Source organism: Oryctolagus cuniculus, chromosome 5, assembly GCF_964237555.1.
Source record: "Oryctolagus cuniculus chromosome 5, mOryCun1.1, whole genome shotgun sequence".
NCBI lineage: Eukaryota > Metazoa > Chordata > Mammalia > Lagomorpha > Leporidae > Oryctolagus > Oryctolagus cuniculus.
In genome coordinates, this window is record NC_091436.1 from 128,886,924 (window position 1) to 128,903,772 (window position 16,849).

Sequence of the window (16,849 nt, forward strand, 5' to 3'; positions counted from 1 at the left end):
ACTGTGGCCACCACTGCCCCTTCTCCTTGCTTTCTCCCGGCAGCCCTGGGTCCTCAGGGTGGCACGGCTCCATTGCACCTCCTCTGCTGCCTCCCAGAGGTCACTTTGGGGATGGCTGTCCCAGCCTCGCCCTCTCTCCCAGCTATAGCTGACCCTGGAGTCTGTGGGGTCTGGAGGGAAATCTCCCAGGGGGCGCCTCCCTCTGTCCCCCCATTGTATTTGTACAGCACTGGGAGGTTTTCAGAAAAACGCTCCCATGCCCCTAGCATAGGCAGGAAGGCTATTTCACCGAGCGGGGATTGGAATTGTGGAAAAGCAGCCTGTCTGAGACCAACATTTTTTTTTCCAAAGATTTTCTTTATTTATTTGAAAGGAAGAGATACAGAGAGAGAGGCAGAGAGAGGTCTCCCAACTGCTGGTTCACTCCCCACATGGCTACATCTGCCAGGGCTGGGCCAGGCTGAAGCCAGGAGCCAGGAGCTTCTTCTGGGTCTCCCACATAGGTGCAGGGGCCCAAGTACCTGGGCCATCTTCCACTGCTTTCCCAGGCACATTAGCAGGGAGCTGGATAGGAAGTAGAGCAGCCGGGACTCGAACTGGCTCCCATATGGAATGCCAGCACTGCAGGTGGAGGCTTAACCTTCTACACCACAGCGCCAGCCCCTGAGACATCACTGACTTAGCTGGTTGACTGCAGAACAAGGACTAGACCCAGCCCAGGGCCCGGGTCCACCCCTGTGACCTGGTATCTGCGGGGGCTTTGCTGCCTGTTCCCATGGGTGGCTTCACCTGTGGGTATTTTGTTGTTGTTGTTGGTACTGGGAGGGAATTTCTCTTCTTCTTGCCTACTTTTCCTCTGCCTCACCATGGGTTTCCTTGAGGCTTTAAAACGTGTCCCGCAGGACACATACCAGCCACCACCTCCCACAGAGCCTGGCCTGGCCCCACTATGGCTGCCTCTGTGCCATCCCCAGACGCGGGGGAATGAGGCTGTTTCCAGGCTGCTCAAGGGCATCGCTGGGGGCTCCAGAAAGCCGCCCCTGGAGGCGATGCATTGTCATACCATTGCCGCGATGGCGCTGTCCCCTCCAATGGCACCTACAGCAGCACTGCTCAAACAGCCATGAACAAACCAGGTGGCTGCTGCCTGCCATTAACAAGCACGAAGACGTTCCCAGCCTTGACTGAAATCCTCAGGCAGAGCGAATCCTGTGGCATTTGAAGAGAGGAATTTAACTTGATAGTTTATATTCCCCTTCAGTTGCTCCTCTGTCGGGCTGCTGATAAACCACTGTAAACCTGCTGAACGGCTGTCTCTGTGGCATGGGGAAGGAAAGGGGCTGTGGAAGGACAGGGGGTGGGGCCGCCCAATGGGGGCCCAGGGCTGGGCCTGGAGCAGGAGACCCACCCTCTGCTGCTTTCCTCCTAGGTCCCCCCGTAAAGTGATGCGCTCAGGACAAAACACCTGCTCTGAGCGTTGCACTGTTACAGGGATGCACAGTGGTGCCATGGAGGGGACTGAGATTTGGAGATTAGAACACCAGAGCTGGGGCCGACTCTGCGGCACAGCCAATAAAACCGCCACCTGTGACCCTGGCATCTCATGTGGACGTCGGTTCGAGTCCTGGCTGCTCCACTTCTGATCCAGCTCCCTGCTGATGGCCTAGGAAAAGCAGTGGAAGATGGCCCAAGTACCTGGGCCCCTGAACCCATGGGAGAGACTCAGATGAAGCTCCTGGCTCCTGACTTCAGCCTGGCCCAGCCCTGGCCACCCCTTCTCTCCTGCACCTGTTGCCCAGCTAAGGTAGAGATGGCATCTCAGCTGGGCTCCAGCTTATCGGGCCTCACCCCGAGCTGAGGAGCATCCCCTACCCTGATCCCGCTGTAAGCACACTGCCGTCTCTCTGAGGAGCCTCCCTGCTCCCGGCCTGGACAGGGAAGTCATGGTGGGGGGTGAGGAGCTGGGGACAGCAGGCCAGGCCAGAGCAGAGGCTCAGGAAAGGAGCCAGTGCCCCCACAGCCGAGAGGGATCGCACAGGAGTGCAGTGAGTTGGGTCCCTCTGTGCAGCCCTCTGGGAGGCTGAGGCCATAACGCCTGAATCCCATGGGCTTCAATAACTGCCTGGGCAGGTGCCAAGGCCACCCAGCTGTAAGCGGCTAAAGGACTGGGGCCCTGCTGGGCAATGGGGAGCCCTGGAGAGCTGTCCTCCGCTCCCCAGCCCAGCACATGCCTCCCTCTGGGCCTTGGGCAGGGCAAGGGCCGTGTCCTGGACTCTGCAGAGGCCAGGCTGGCCCGGTGTGCAGGATGGAGCGAGTGTCCTGGGCCGCCTGCGTGGAAGGGTGGCCGGAAAGGGGGTGACCTGGGGTGGGGATGGTAGGGCAGCCTTTGATGGGACGGCCTATCTGGAGGAGGGGGCACGGGGAGCTACTGGGACTAGGTGGGGAGGACCTGGTCTGATGGCAGGATGGGGCCTGTGGGAGTGCAAAGACCTAGAAAGGGGGAAACCTTGATGGAGCTCCTGTCTCCTGGCTTCAGCCTGGCTCAGCCCTGGCTGGGGCTGGAGGGGCGGTTGTGAGCCCTCAGGGCCGTGGGTCCTTGCTCCAGTAAAGTGGCCGATGTGTTTGGTGAGCTCCTCAGCGGCAGGGAGACCTGGATCCGAGGTTGAATTTCCCGGGCTCTCACCGCCATGCTCTGGTTTTTATTGAATCCATGTTTCATCCTGAATGCGTTCCTTCTCTTTCTCAGGCTGCTTGCACCAGCGGCACCCAGGCTGGGGAGTCACCGCGCGCTGTCATTGTTTGCCTGACTTCTTACACCTTTCTCCTGCCCACAGCGCTGCCTGACAAAGATCTTAAACAAGTTCATGGCTGTGCTCTCCCCTGCTCTGCTATGCTTCCCTCTTTCAGCACAAGAGGGAGTGTCACGTGCGTCCCTTTGCGGGACCCCATCTCTCCACTGCGTGAGCTGCCTCTTGTCCAGTAGCCATCACCTCACCCCCCAAGGAGGACAGAACCACAGCGGAGTGGGGGCGGGGCAGGAGTTGTCAGTGTAGGAAGCCGCTCTGTAACCGAATGACACAGAGGAAACCCTACTCCTCCAGGCTGGGCTGTGCTTTCAAAAGGGGGCCATTGGGGCTGGTGCTGTGGTGCAGCGGGTAAAGCCGCCACCTGTAGCACCGGCATCCCATATGGGCGCCTGTTCCAGACCTGGCTGCTGGACTTCTGATCCAGCTCTCTGCTATGGACTGGGAAAGCAGTAGAAGATGGCCCAAGTCCTTGGGCCCCTGCACCCGCATGGGAAGACCTGGAGGAAGCTCCTGGCTCCTGGCTTCAGATCGGCTCACTCTGGCCATTGTGGCCAATTGGGGAATGGACCAGTGGATGGAAGACCTCTCTCTCTCTCTCTCTCTCTCTCTCTCTCTCTCCTTCCCTCTCTGTGTAACTCTGACTTTCAATTAAATAAATAAATCTTTTTTTTAAAAGGAGGCTATTTGCTGGTCTGCTGCATGCATTTAAGGATTTTCAGGGAAATAAGATCTCCTTAGCAGTTAGACTGTGAAAGAACAAACATGGGGGGCAAATGACAGTGACAGGACTACTGGGGGTGTGGCCCAGAGCAGAAGGGATTTGAATGGAAAGAAGCTGTGGACATGGATTTGTGGATTTCTCCTCAAATCGTTTTGGTGAGAACTTGGGCCCATAGCCACAGGCAGCTAGCTACAAGGGAGGCCAGGAAGTGGTCCCCTAGGCCGGCGGCCAGAGCCGCAACACGGGGCCCTCTGGGGGGAAGGTGGGAAGTATTAGACTCTAGGGCTCAGCAGCAGCTTCCGCTCCAGGACGGGGGAAATGGCCCAGGTGGTCAGATCCCTGTCTCAGTGCCCGCAGATCTTTCAAGCCGCCTCCGCCCCCTTCTCTCCTCTCCCCTAAGATGAATGGTTTGAATGAGCCACTGTAGTGGCTGCAGTCTTGCTGGCCAGGGCCCGGGGAGGCTGGGGTGTTATTTTTCCGCCTCCCATGAAGCCGCAGGAGCGGTAAAGAGCAGCACACTGAGCAACACGGCCCTTGTCCTGTGAAGGCACGGAAGGTCTGCCGCAGGCTCCCCTGAGCGCCCCACCCCCGTCTTCCCTGGCATGTAGTACTGGGAATACATTCACTGTCGGCGCTTAGTGATTGCCTCCTGGCGGGCTCCCGGGAACGGGTTGTTGAAGGCATGCTTCCGAAAAGTGGCCGTCTTCGTGCATCTGGGGATACAGCGGCGGGGGAGTTGGCTTCCACCTGCCCAAGCGGTTTCTTTATCTTGGAACAGAACGGGAGGTGTGGGTCCACGTCCACTACCAGGTGTTGGAAGCAGCCTGGTTCTGGGTGGGGCTGGGTCACCCTCCTCCCATTGAAATCATTGCTATGTGGCTGGGGAAGACTTCGTCATTCATCTCTCCAGCGTATCAGAAGTCAAAAGTGAGGGCAGTCAGTGTTGCAGACAGAGCTGTGCACTATGGATTCGTAAAAAATTTGTTTTAATGTGTTTGAAAAGCAGAGAGAGAGAGAGAGATGCTCTCCTATTTGCTGGTTCACTCCCCATATTCCCAAGGCAGATGGGATTGGGTCGGGCTGAAGCCAGGAGCCCAGATTTCAAGGCGGGTCTCCCACGTGAGTGGCAGGGACTCAGGCACTTGAGTCACTGTCTGCTGCCTCCCGAAGTGCACTAATGTGTAAGCCGCTGGAAGGCAGAGTGGACCTGGGACTCCAGCCCAGGCGCTCTGATACGGGATGAGCTGTCCCAAGGAATATCCAAACTGCTGCCCGGACACCTATCCCTGTGCGGTTAATCGTTGTAAGGTGATTTTTTTTTCTTTTACTTTTAACAAAATATAAAATGTACATGTTTTTGAAGTACCATGTGATATTTTGATACATGCGTATGAGGGGACTTCGAAAAGTCCGAGGACAAGTAGACATCAAAGCTAAGTTTATTTTAGCGCAAAAGAATATGCATTTTCCACGAACTTTTTGAAGACACCCTGGTTGCTGTGTTGTGTTAGATTCTGGGTAAACACTTGTCTCCTCGAACATTTATCGTTTATGATGAAAACGTGCAAATTCCTCTCTTTGAGCTTTTCAGAAGCTTGTTCGACAACTGTGTGAGACACCTCAACCTAACCGCAGACTCCAACCGGGCTGCAGCTCAGCAGGTTGGTGACTCGGGTGCGAGCTGGAGCCTGGGAAGCATTGAGCATCTGGTAGGGTGTGCTGCTGGGCCTCACCTCGGCTGAGTCGCTGGGCCTCACCTCGGCTGAGTCGCAGGCCCGGGAATCTCACATTCTAATGAGCACCCGCCGCGTTCTTCTGTCCCTGTAGGTCCCAGTCTCCCCCTCTGTGCAGAGAGGGTCCTCCACCAGGCACCTGGCGACTCCAGCAACTGAACTGCAGTCAGAATCCCGCGGTTCTCAGCTATGGGCCACTTCTCTTCCAATATCACACATTGGAGAAAAGCAAACTGCTACCTCCAAAGCCAGACCCATCTCGGACTCACTGCTGAAGTTGACTGAAGCCATTTCTACCGGGCTCCTCCTCCACATTTTGTCTCCATTTCCCCAACGCCTTGGGTCGGCAATGCCACCCAGCTGCCACACGGACAGCTCACAGACACACTCACAGCCACGTTTCCATCCTTCTGCACGTGTGAGTCTTCCAGAGAGGCCAGGCCTGCCCCCTCCCCGCCCCCCGTCTCGCCTCCATCCCCTTCCTTCCCTTACCTTGGGGCTGTGGGTTTTCTAGCCTCCTGCAATCATTGTTTGTGCCTCTTTCCACTGGTGTTCAACCCGAGGGACAGTTCTCCTCACCAAGCCAATTTGAATTAATTTTGCGGGGACAATTGCACAAGACAATGTATCAATGGCTGTATTAAAATCAAGATAGATTGCACGGGCCCCGTCCTCCCTGTCCCTTCATTCCGCAGTTTCCTCAAAGGCACAATCGAGTGTGTCTGGCATAATTTGTTCTTTATTAACCCAGACTGCTCATTGCCTGCGCTTATAATTTTAGAAAGATTTTTGGCGGTGTCTTATTTCTCCAATACTTTGCTTTATTGTGCTTGGTGATTGGATCTCAGCGATGAAGATGACAACTTGCTTCCAGGCTTCATTAACCACGTGGCCTTCAGGAAAGTAACGCGCCTCTCTCAGGCCCCGTGGTCCCATCTAAAGTGGAACCATCCTTATTCCTCCATTAGTGGTACTGGGGGACGCATAGGAAGCTGTCGGTGTCATGTTTCCACTTCTGGAGCCAAGGTTGAGGTCACCTGTGCACGGGTTCCCCACCTGGCCCTGCTCTCTGTGTCTGTCAGCCCGTCTGTGTTCTCCTGGGCTGCCAAGGACTCAACGTCCCCAGAGTCGCTCTCGATGAGAGACAAGAGTGTTCTCTCCTCAGAGCCAGGACAAACCTGACCCACGTCCCGTAGGGTCTCCTGGGGGATCCCCAGCGGGCTCCAGCCTCGAGCAGTGGGTCCTCTGTGAACCAACCCTTGCAGGCCTTTTGTCCCTTCGTGTTCTCATTGCTGCACAGTGACTCTTGGCTCTCCCCTCCCAACGAAACGACTGGCTTCCCAATTTTGCTCCCAGGTTTGCTGTCGAGGGAACGCAGATGAAGACGGGATGATTCGGTGAGATGATGTATGGGAGAGCTTGAAGCGTGTGGCACACGGTGAACACTCAATTCATTTTCCTGAGCACTCACTCCATTTTCCTGCATATTGTAGGGGCATCCGTGGTGTGCAGTGAGCCCACAGTGTCTGGCAGTGGAAGCCGGATTTGTGGGCATCGCATCTCCAAAGGTGGTCAGTGCGGAGTGTCTGCTCGACAACCCTGTGCCGTGTGTGGTCTAGTGGCCACCGTGCCATCCTGTGGCCATGAAGAGTGAATGGGACTAGGGTGAAAATGCACTCTGGGTGTGCAGCAGGAGTCATGGGTTTTGATAGCTCTGGTCAGTGCAGACCATAGGGAGTGTGTGCGTGGTGCAAATGTCACAGTGCGCTACAGAGGGCAAATGGCCATCCGTTGACATCGCCAACCCCAGTGCCAAGCCTCGGTCAGAGCCAGGCCATCTTCCTCAGCCAGGCTGAGACCAGGAATGGTGTGATTTATTGTCTGGCTGCTTGGGCACTGGAGACCCAGCAGTAGCCCCTAGCAGGTGAGAGTCCAGCCGAAGCAGCTGCTTCCCCCGTTCCACGCCCACTAATAAGTTTTTTTTTTTTTTTTCTGTGTTGCCTGGCTTTAGGATAGAATGTATGCAAGGCCTGTGTCACAGACAGCCTGAGTGGGTGATGAGGGCTTGCTGCCAGTTTTGGAGAACTCTTGTCTTCTGAGCAGAGAACAGATTTCACCCGAGTGGCCTCCCCTGGATGAGAAAAGGACTGTGTGGTCCACCGTGAAGCAGGATTCACGTCTGGGGCTGGGTCCTGGGAGGGGGTGGGAGTGCTGTATGCCCTTTGGGGTAGTTAGGAAGCTTCCCTGGCCTCTGCCCTCCAGGTGTCAGCAGCACTGCTGGTCAAGTTGCACCCACCAAAAATGTCTCTGGACATGATCATATGTCCCCTGGGGGCAGAAGCCGGCCCCTGGGTGAGAACCACTTCTGTAGAGACCAATGCGCCTGTGTGTGCAGAGTGAGCATTTGGAAGCAAAGCCAGCTCGGGCATTGCGTGTTCACGCCGGGTGGAGAACAGGGCTCAGTTGTGGTAAATATTTGGCTCAAAATTTCATTTCTTATCCACTAGCTTTTGTGACCTTAGCTATAAGATTAAAGTCAAGCCATGCCACTCCTCTGCTTCAGACTCTCCCTGAGCTTCTCACAGATCTGAAAATAAAACCCAAACTCCTCCCCCCTCACTCTGTTCTCACGTGCTTCCCGGCAGCCACTCCCAGCTCCCTTCGGCTCCGCTCTGTTTCCACCTGGAGGCTTTCGCCCTCGCTGCCCCGCTGGTGGAAGCACCTGTGCGTCCTGTGCGTCCTGTGCGCCCGGCTCCTTCTCATTGCTCGGGTCTCAGCTCAGACGCCACCTCCTAATCAACGCCTTCTATGTCCACGCTGGCACCCCTGCCCCGTTGCTGTGTGTGTCTTTGGCCTGTCCTGGTCCTTGTCACTCTTCATCATGCTGTCATTCAGTCACGGGTCCCTCGCTATTGTCCACCTTCCGTGAGCTCCACGAGCGTGGGATTGGATATGCTTGATTTGGGGTGAAGAATAAATGATACACTGCTACAAATACGATCGTAACAATGACAATAACAAAGCACTTAGCGAGCAAGCACAGGGCACACAGCCAATTCTCAGCAGCTGGTGATTAGAACGCACGGTTTTTGTCATGCGGTTTAGAGATCGCCTGTTGTCATGGCTGCCGCAAGTCATCTAATGTCTTCTCTACATTTTCACAATTTCCCACAATGTGATGGTCACTTTCCCAGTGCAGACTCTGAAAACGCCACATTTCCCGGCTAGGGTGACCAACGTGTCCTGCCTTGCCTGGGGCTTCAGAGAAGGCACTGAAAGTCTTGGGAAGGCCTCAGCCCTGGGCCAACAGGGATACTCCTGGCATCCAACAAGACTTCTCACTGGGTGTGACTCATGGAGACCAGGCAGGGTCGGGAATTGGGGCAGGAGTTAAAATGCCAGTTGAGATACCCACATCCCATATCAGAGTGTCTGGTTTGAGTCCCAGCTCCTCCCCCCATCCGGTTCCTCACACCTGGGAGGCAGCAGATGATGGCTCAGGGAGGTGAGTCCCTGCCACCCAGGGGCTGAGTTCCTGGCTCTTGGCTTCAGCCTGGTCCAGCCTCAGCGTGGGTGAAGATTTAGAGAGTGAGCCAGTAAACAGGGGTTCCCTGCCTGTCTCTGTATCAAACTGACTTGAAAAAATAAGAGACCAGGCAAAGGGCAGAACAGGTTTTTTTTTTTTTTTTTCCTTTAACAAAAATTATCAGAGAACCTGCTTTTCCTGGTGTGGCTTTGCTGTAGGGGCTGTGGCAGTTTGCCAACCTGATGCAGGTGTAGGGTCCCTTTACAGGCCAGATTCAAGGTTTGTCTCAGCATTTGATTCCAGCAGCTGAGCATGGAGGCAATTTCTCCTGCAATTCCAATGATTTTGTGAGCCCTTTGTGTCCTTACGAAAATGCTCTCTGCTTAAATTGCCTGGAGAGGATTCTGTTGTCTGCAACTGAGAAGCTCGGCCAACACAGAGTCATCATTGTAGACATCTCTCAGCAAGGTCTACGCTGCAGTAAAGAGCCTCTCGCAGGAATGCTTGAAAGAAGTCAATATCTAGGCCATCCAGGGGATTGCTCATTGCCAGCCCCTTCCTTTGATGAGACACGTGCCTGTGCCTGCCGTTTCCCATGCTACAAAGACCATCTGCTGTGTTGTGCAGCAAGATTTGCTCCTGCCAGCCCAGTAAGGCTGTGAACATGGCCCTCCTCTTCCTGGCACATGTGGTTGGGTGGTAGGCAGGGCACCAATCACAGCACCTGGGAGGGCGCTGCCCAGGCAGCCAGGAGGGTAGATAATAGTCTTCAGGATGGAGGTGGGCTTGGGAAAATGAGCCAGCCCAGAAGGTTGTCCTGGGGAAGACCATGGCCGGAGGGTGTATAGAGCTTATGAATGGACAGGACCCTCACGGGTACCAGGCTCTCTGGGCCTAGTGAAAGGCATTGCAAGAAGAGGCTCAATTCAGAGGGTGAGGGGTAGAGGGGAAGTCAGAACTGGGAGGTCTGTCATACTCAGTGAGTAGGGAGCCTCAGGGACCCAGATCCAGCCCAGGGGAATGCGTCCAGGTGGTCGGGGCCAACAGCCACTAGCTGGGACTTAGGAGAGAGCTCAAATGAGAGGCAGAAATGCAGATGCCTTTGGGGACAATGTAGCACTTATCCATGATTTGCCGCAGATCTCTGTAGAAATGCAGTGTTGCACGATTTTGAGTTTACACAAACAGTACCCTGTTAGGGACCTTGCTCTGTGTTTCCCCTTCTTAACACCTTGACTAATGTCCTCAGCAATGGCTCTCAGGTGGAGTTAGTTATATATGTACATGTGGATGACTTGCAATGACTTGCATAATCTGAAGTGTGGCGCTCCTACTGATAGCTGCATGGAGATAGAATTCATACACCACAGAATTCACAGCGTTAGAGCTTTTGTTGTTCTGAGCATATTCACAGACTGCTACGGATGTTTCATCGTCCCCAAAGTAAACCCTGGACCCAGTAGCAGCCACTCCCTGTTTTTCCCCATGCCTTGCCCCCTGGTGGCCGCCAATCTAATTTTTGTCTCTATGGATTTGCCTTGGTCTCTGTCGCTAGTGGGCATTTTCCACAAATGAAATCACAATACATAATCGCTCGTGTCTGGCTGTTAGTATTGCTGTTAGTATTGCTGTTAGTATGATGTTTTCCATGTTCATCCCTGTCACAGCAGGGTCAGTACTATATTTCTTATATACTGCTATATAATATTTCATCGTGGGGATATGCTACCATTTGTTTCTCTATTCATCAATTTATAGGTATTTGGCTTATTTCCACAGTTTAGCTATTATGATAATGTTGTGAATATCCATGTTCAAGTCTTGGTGCAGACACGTATTTGCAATTCTCTCAGGTGTATTTCTAGAAGTGGAATTGCTGTGTTATTTGCTGATTCTGTTTTTACCATTTTGAATCACTGCCAAACTGTCTTCCAAAGTGCTTGCAACATTTCATCTTGCTGCCAGTGATACATGAGGGTTCCAGCTGCTCTCCGCCTTGACAGCGCTTGCTCTTGTCTGTCTCTTTCCGTTACAGCCGTCTTGGTGGGAGGGACTACTCCCTCACTGTGGTTCCCATCTGCACTTTCCTCCTGACTCCTGATGGTGAGTGTTGTTTCGTGGGCTTGTTTTATCGGTGATTTACCTATTTTCAGCTCCCTGCCAAGGGAGCTGCTCTTCCGACTTCTATCACCCTGGGCCAGTTTTGTCTACTTACGAATATCCCAGCCATGGAGGCTCCTGTCTGCTTTCCGAACAAAGCAGGTGAAATTCATCCATGACGGTCTTCTTTCTCATGACCATGTAATATTCCATCGCATGGACCTTTACTCCTTCTACCTGAATTCATAGGGTTATTTTTAGTTTTTGGCTGTAACAAATCAGTTTTCAGCGCTCCATTCAATACAACCCCAGGGCTAGGGTGGTTGCCCATGGTGGTGGAGGTGTGGGTGGGGGGGAAATGAGGGTGGAAGAGGGATCCTGCACGGCTGGCGGAGGGGATGCTGTGACTACTCTGAGAAGGGTGGGAGGCTTGCCCTCTACGCATGCACATACAGGGGTGTGGAGTGCGAGTGGGGGGTGGGGTGCGGGGTGCGGGGTTCGGGGTGCGGGGTGCGGGGGAGGGAGGGAGGGAAGGAAACCAGAAGGGAAAGAACTTGCTTCTCTTGCCCTGTCCTGGTCACACTGTTGCTGTGTGCCGGGAGCCTCAGCAGGGGCCTGAAGGCCGGGCAGCCCTAGGAGCAGGGGGTCAGCAGCACGTGCCCCTTACCCATTGACCCTTGTCTGAGCAAACCTGGGCTTTGTAGTTTCCAGTCATCCGGGTATCCGTGCCTCTCTGGCAGCAGGCTGAGATTCACTGTGTGCCCCAGGCAGACAACGCTCTGGGCTTCCTGCTCCTTCCCTGGACCTATCCCTTAAAGGTGGGGGCCCCATCCTCCAGGGAAACCCCAGAGTTGAGCGTCCTCCTGCCCATGCCCAGCCCACCATAGGTGGGAGAGGGTCCTCAGGTCACGTGCCTTCCTCCCAGAGCCCCTCCCCCGTCCTGTGCCACCTGCTCACGGGGGCTGGACTCAGACTCTCGCTCTTCACCCCAAGGAGGCTGGCACCGAGGTCAGAGGCTGGCCCTAGTGCTCTCAGGGCTGTGCATGGACTCATGCTGGCTATAGATGAACAGGTGCATAACTGGGCACGCCCACAGGCCTGTGTGTGAAGTCCACCTGTAGGACATGGGCCAGGGGACAGCAACATTGGATATCAAAATAAGACCCTCGAAAGTGTCCTGCAGGCTGCAGTGCCTGGGGTCCTTGGAACCCCTGCCAAGGAGCCCCAAGTTGTAGAAGGAGGAACGCTGAGTTCTTGGGCTTGTGACCTTGAGTCTCTTGTGCTGTCCATGCAGGAGAGAAGTGAAAAGGGGGACACTTCCCCAAAGGAGGCCTCGGGGTTGGAGGCAGAGTGGAAGCCACATCTCCCAGAGCTGTGCTGGACGACTGGTGTGTGTGTGTGTGTGTGTGTGTGTGACTCCTGCTTTAACCCCCTCCTGGCCTGGTCCTGCCTGAGAAGGGTCCCTATTTCTCAGTCAGGTCCTGGAAGCCCACGGGGCTAGGTTTTGTCGAGCTGGAGGGAGGAAGAAAGCAAATGAGGGAGAGGGAGACAGAAAAGGAAATAAAAATAGGGATCAAGACCTCCTGGCAGAAAAATATTATGCAGCCAGATGAAGTGAGAAGAGAGACCCAGGGCTGCAGAACGTGGAGCAGAGAGAGCAGGAGGAGGAGGGGAGAGGGGCCAGCAGCCAGGCAGAGCCCACAGCGGGCGTCTCTGCAGCGGCTGCTCTTGTCTTCCGCATTTGTGGGGCCCTTGGTGCTGAGTGGTGCCGGCCAAGTCCCATGCTGGTGTCTGGCTGATGTCTGAACTTGGCCCTCGTTGCTGCACCCCACGCTCTGTCTGGACAGATGAAGGTTTGGGGAGAAGTGGGGCAGAGCCAGTGCCCTGCGGCAGCGCCCACCCTCACTGACTTCCCAAGCCTTAGGCCAGAGTAGGTCAGTGTGCACTGTGGCCCAGAAGCCCTGGTGAGGGTGGCAAAGGAGACAAAAACAGAGAGAGTTAAGTAAGCAGTAGTGTAGGGCTCGCCCGGTGTCTCGGTGAGCCTGCGCCATGACTGAATCCCAGCTCTTTCCTGCGGTCCTGCAAACAGAGGCGACATCAGCTCCCCCAGAAACGCAGAAAGCAAGGACATGAACAGTGACGCTGGCAAAAGAGGTGGCCCATGAAGGTGGCTTGGGGAGCCAGGACCTGGCAGCCCGCTGTGTGGGGAGTCAGATGCTGCGGATTAGAGACCCAGCTCCACCACGTAGAGGCCGTGAGAGCTGGGTCCTTTAACTGCCCTGGGCTCAGCTGCCTCCTCTGTAAGGTGGCGCGAACACTGACAGCAGCCTACAAAGCCTGCTGTCCTTTGAGGCAGTGTGGCCGCAAGGTCTCTGTTCCCCACGTAGTTTGTGATCTTCCCCTGTCCGCATGAGACAGCACCGGGGCTTCTGGCTCTGGGTAGAGCTCCAGGCACAGCAGCCTCCTAGGACAGAGGAGCAAGGCCTTTAACCCCACCTGCCGCAGCTGGAGGTAGATGGGGAGTTCGGGGGGGGGCAGAGCTCCCTTCCCCAAGACACACAGGTGGACGCCGAGGCCCAGAGTGAGGAGGCGTGAAGTTACTCACTTTTTTTAAGATTTATTTATTCACTTGAAACGCACAATTACGGAGATGCAGAGGCAGAGAGAGAGAGAGAGAGAGAGAGTGAGAGAGCAGAGAGATAGAGAGGTCCTCCATTCACTGCTTCACTCCCCAGTTGGCCGCAACGGCCGGAGCTATGCCAATCCACAGCCAGGAGCCAGGAGCTTCTTCTGGGTCTCCCATGTGGGTGCAGGGGTCCAAGGACTTGGGCCATCTTCTACTGCTTTCCCAGGCCATAGCAGAGAGCTGGAACAAAAGTGGAGCAACCGGGTCTCGAACAGGCACCCATATGGGATGCCGGCACTGCAGGCGGAGGATTAACCTACTGTGCTACAAAGCTGGCCTCAGGGACCTATAGTCTTATGTCATGACCTGATTAATAGACAGTGTTATGGGTGTACTATTGTCTCCACCTCCCCAAGCATATGTTGAAATCCTAACCCCAGGTACCTTGAATGTGACCTTATTACAAATGAGGTCTTTGCAGATGCAACTACGGTAAGGTGAGCTCGCTAGCATAGGTCTAATCCAATGAGTATGTTGTCATTATGTGAAGACCGAGGTGGAGATTGGAACTGTGTAGCCACAACCGAGGGAGGTGAGGGGCTCGGACGCTAGATGGCACGGCAGGGCCCTCCCCCTCCCCCGAGGCTTCACAGGCAGCAGGGCCCACAGACCAGCGAGAACGAGCCACTGTGGTTTCAAGCCCCTCGAAGCTGGCAGGAGCGAGAAGGTGTGTTCATGGGGAGGGCCTGGGGCTTGGCAGTCAGGGGTGCACACTGGTTGAGGGAACCCCGGAGTCTCTTCTACCCACAAGGCCTCTCTCTCTCCCTTCCCGCTGTCTCCCTCATGTCCACCAATGGGGGCACTTCTGTTCTTAAGTACCACGTCCTGGCACCCTACCTGCACGGGCCTGGCTTTGAGCCAAGGCGCCGTCAGAGCTGCTCTCTCGCCTCCCTGACCTTGGAGCCTCCAGGATGTGCAAACAGTTCAGAGTCCAGGGTACAGGGCCAGGGCGCAGAGCCCGCGGGCTGGGTGACCCGGGCCGGGACTGTGCTTCCGAGCCGGCTCCTCCCCTGTGCCACAGGAGCAACAGCACACTTCCTGCCGAGAGTTCTGAGAACTCAGTGAGGTGACAGGTGCCTGGGGACTAGCACCAGCAGTCGATCAAGGTGAAGGTTGTTATGACAGTTCTGATCAGTGTTGGGGGTGTGCCAAACAGGAGGGAGTGTGAGACGTGCTGGCAGAGAGGGGCAAGCCGGGTGTTTCCAGCTGACAGAGGAGAGACGAGCCCTTTGCAGCTGGGCTGGGGGCGGGTCTTGAGGAGTGGCAGCATGCAGTAGGGCCTGGAGGGGCCGGTGCATTTCATGCAGTAGCAAAGGGTGTGGGTTGTGCAGGTGGGGAGGAAGTGGCAGGCGCTGGGGCAGAGGGAGCGGCAGCTTTGCAAATGGAGCGGACCCTTGTGCGTGAAGCGTAGTGTGTGTGGCGTGTGCAGAGAAGTGGGCCTGGGTGGTGCAGGCTCTCAGGTTGGGGGCCGGTGTCTGGATTTCAGGATGGAGATGCTAACTGCTGTGGGAGTTTGAAGGAGACCCAGAGGGAGCCAAAGTCCAGGCAGCGAGGCAGACTGGGGCTCAGTGATCCACTCCAAGGACAGGGAGGGTCTGACCCAGGCTAGAGTGTGGGGGCAGATTCCTAAATCACAGCCCGATGTTGAGAGGGTTTACCACCTGGCTAAGGGCGAGAGGAGGGGGAAGAGGTGCATCCTCGGTGCCTCTGTGGTTTCTTGCCAGAATGATCTAGAAGGGCAGTTATAGGGGACACCAGACTGTGAAAGCCACCTCCTCCCCCATGTGTATCCCGGCACCCCCGGGGCCTGTGAGAGGAGTGCTCAGGAAGTCACTGTTGAATGAATTTGCGGCCCCACCCGGAGGGGAATCTAGAACAGACAACAGGTTTGAAGGGGCTGTAACAGTGTGGCGAGGCTTCAGACACCCATGGGGCCATCACGTTGAGCTGTCCAGGGGCTACTGGACGGGCATCGTTGGAGAGAGGCACAGACTGGGTTTGTAAACTCCGGAGCCAACAGCCACAAGCTGTGAATGAGTCACACAGGTGTGTGAAGCCTAGAGATGGTGCAGCAGCTGGTGACCCCGTGAGATCTGTCAGGATGACTACAGGAGCTGTGGGGCGGGGTGGACGGGGCGGCGAGGCACCAAGGAAAGGGAGTAACGGTCACAGCCCTGCCCTCTCCAAGACACAGGAGCGCGGGCTACATTCCCCTGCTCGGGCACGGAGAGGAAAAAGAGGACTGGAGGTGTCACAGGCTGTCCCCAAAGACAGCCAGAGCCCTGGCACAACTGGCAGGACAAAGGGGACTCCTTCCTCCCGCACAGCCCCTGGAAATGGCAGCACGAGGACTTTCTCCATCCAGAAATAATTTTGCAGATTTTGTTTTTAACTTAAAGAGCGGCTTGCGAGTTGGGAAGCCCTGCTGGCCATAGGAGCCGTGTTGTGTGGCACCATCAGCAGGTGCGTGGAGAGCAGGGACAACCTATGCATGAATGCGCAAGGCAGATCCGGGACTGCTCAGGGGGTCTGGGGGAGGGCACCAGCAATAAGGCGACAAGGTTGCCGCCAGCCCCAGCCCCAGCCCCACCATACACACCTTCCACACCTGCACCCTCCATTCCCAGCTCACCAGGCTGCTGTGGTGCCTGCCCCCCGGTCCCTGCAGGTCCTGGAAGCTCAGACACCCCCCCCCCCAATCCAGGCCAATCTCAGGTCCCCGTCCAGGTTGTCCTCACCTTCACCCCTCAGCCCCACATGCCTGCCTGCTGGGCCCCTTCAGCAACACCCCCTCCCCTCTGGCTCAGCTCACCCCCACCCCCTTCTGCACCAGAGTCAGGTTCAGATGAGGAGGTTGCCCCTGGAGTTAGGCAGACCTGGGCTCCAGCCCGGCGACATAGACCTTGGCCTTGCACGAGTCAGTCTCAAGGAGCTTCAACTTTCCCATCAGCAAACGATTTCTCCCGTTGGCCCGTGGATGCCGGGTGGTTGCAGGAACACACGCCTTCCTAAAGGATCATGCACGCGGGTTTGTATTGCTCACTGAGCAGAAGTCCTTAGGGAAGTCTAAATTGCTTCCAAATGTGATGCCGGCCTCCTCGTGGCATCCTGGTGGCTCTCTCTCCGAAAGGGCTTTGCCTGTCTTCCCCTTTTTTTTTTTGACAGGCAGAGTGGACAGTGAGAGAGAGAGACAGGGAGAAAGGTCTTTCTTTACTGTTGGTTCACCCTCCAATGGCCGCTGTGGCCGGCGCACCGCGCTGATCCAAAGCCAGGAGC